Below are 1,863 nucleotides of genomic sequence, written 5' to 3' on the forward strand. Positions count from 1 at the left end.
ACAAATGTATCACAACATGGGCTTATGAACATCAGAACTGCAAGTGAAACAGCAACAGCAGGTAAGAAAAGTAGGTCAACCAGTTCTGAGAGAGAAGTAACATGCTTGCACGAATATACATTTCATACACACACACACACAGACAGTCTCTTTCACTGTGGCAGCTGGCTCAGCTAGAGGGAAGCTGAGAGTATATGTACAACAGGTAAGATATATGGGGCTGTAGAATTGTAGAATTAGAACAAGCACAGCAAAAACACATATAAACATTTTCAAGAAGGCAATGTTCACTTCTGTCATTTTGTCTGAACAAATATAAGCATATATATTTAAGTGTATGTGAACTTTTAAGAAAAGAAAATGAAGTGTAACTGACTGTAAATAAAAAGAACAGTACTGGATTGAGTCCAGAAGAAAGAGAAAGAGAAAAAAATGCACATATACAAACTCTTAATGTTCAAGAGAAGATGTGCTAAGAACAACTGAAAACCACTCCCTATTGAACTTTAGCATAACTTGAAAGGCAGAAGATGAATATAAGCATCTCAGAGAGAATAGTTTGGGCTTACAAAGTGTTTGGTTAAAGGCTGAAAAGTCAAACTGTATACACTGTTGTTTGGCTTCTTTGAAGAACTAATTCAGCTGTTGACAGTATATAAGCCTACCTGTAGTGTAGATGCAGCTGAGTCGCTGGTCTCGGTCAGTCCTGTGCTCCTCGGTATACTGGAAACCATGTATCTCGCTCCCTTTGGCACAGGCTGTCTGACCACCAGCTTTCCTTTCCTGGTCTCTGCTAGAAATAAACTGTACCAGTAGGCATCGTTGGAGACCAGAGTGGAATCCGCGATGGTCGAGTTCCTCTCGCTGATCACACTGTTCCTGCACGGAGGAGCCGCTTTGCTGGGCTTCGTTTTCTGACACTTCAGCACGATGGTGACCAATATAGTAAGGCATTCAGCAGATTGAAATATTGACTTAGTTTCCACCTGCGTTCTACAGAAGTGTCACAGCGTTAGTCAATGCAGAAAGCCAGCAGAAGCACTTGCATCCCCGCACGCTTTTATAAAGACTCGCTGGTGAGCATGAACTGTCATGGCGACTACAAAATAAATAAATAAATAAATGTAAATGGTCGTTTTTGTTGGGGCACAGCGACCCGTTGCGTATGTTTTGAAGAATTACCACAAATATATAAAATACATTCAAAATAACATTCGTAACTCATTTTAATCATCAGAGCGGAAATGTGTCAACTAAAAATATGAGAACACAATCGAAATGATATAACAGAGCACTACGTTATTTTAAATAAATACTGAACTTATTCTGACGTATACAGACTAAAAGAGTAAAATATATCGGAATTCGTTCCTTCATCTTTATCAGTGGCGTTTAATTTCACTACAAGGCTTCCAATAGGCGCGTTTTCTGTTAGATTTATATTGTAACTGTCTTTATCGAATTGAGGAGCGTTGTCATTCGTATCCAAAACGCGCACAATAATGCTAGCAGTGCCAGAGCGCGCGGGGACTCCTCCATCCACAGCAGTGAGTATCAGATTATGAACTGTTTGGTCCTCACGGTCCAAAGCTTTTGTCAAAATTAAATCGGCAAATTTTGATCCATCTCTTCCTGTCTGTATTTCGATGCTGAAATGAGTACTATCACTTAAGTAATACGACTTCACGGAATTAAATCAGACACAACCACAGTCCCTTCGTCCATCTCCTCTGGAATTGTGTAGTGAGTAACAGCAGATGCTGCAGATGCTGTAGCCGCAATTAATACGAAGATCGAGACGTACCTTAACCAAAGCCGTGCTTTCGGTTCCATTGTTTTGATTTTCCTTATATTGCACACACA

The 1,863-nt window shown here is 40.1% G+C and overlaps 1 protein-coding gene across 2 annotated transcripts in view; it reads right to left on the reverse strand.

Moving 5' to 3' along the window:
- The window catches only part of LOC107660898 (protocadherin alpha-C2-like), an 8,468-nt gene that overhangs the window by 3,866 nt on the left and 2,739 nt on the right, over window positions 1–1,863 (reverse strand). The gene's annotated exons all lie outside the window — the stretch shown is intronic.

Source organism: Sinocyclocheilus anshuiensis, unplaced genomic scaffold (assembly GCF_001515605.1).
Source record: "Sinocyclocheilus anshuiensis isolate Anshui unplaced genomic scaffold, SAMN03320099.WGS_v1.1 scaffold1647, whole genome shotgun sequence".
In the NCBI taxonomy this organism is placed as follows: domain Eukaryota; kingdom Metazoa; phylum Chordata; class Actinopteri; order Cypriniformes; family Cyprinidae; genus Sinocyclocheilus; species Sinocyclocheilus anshuiensis.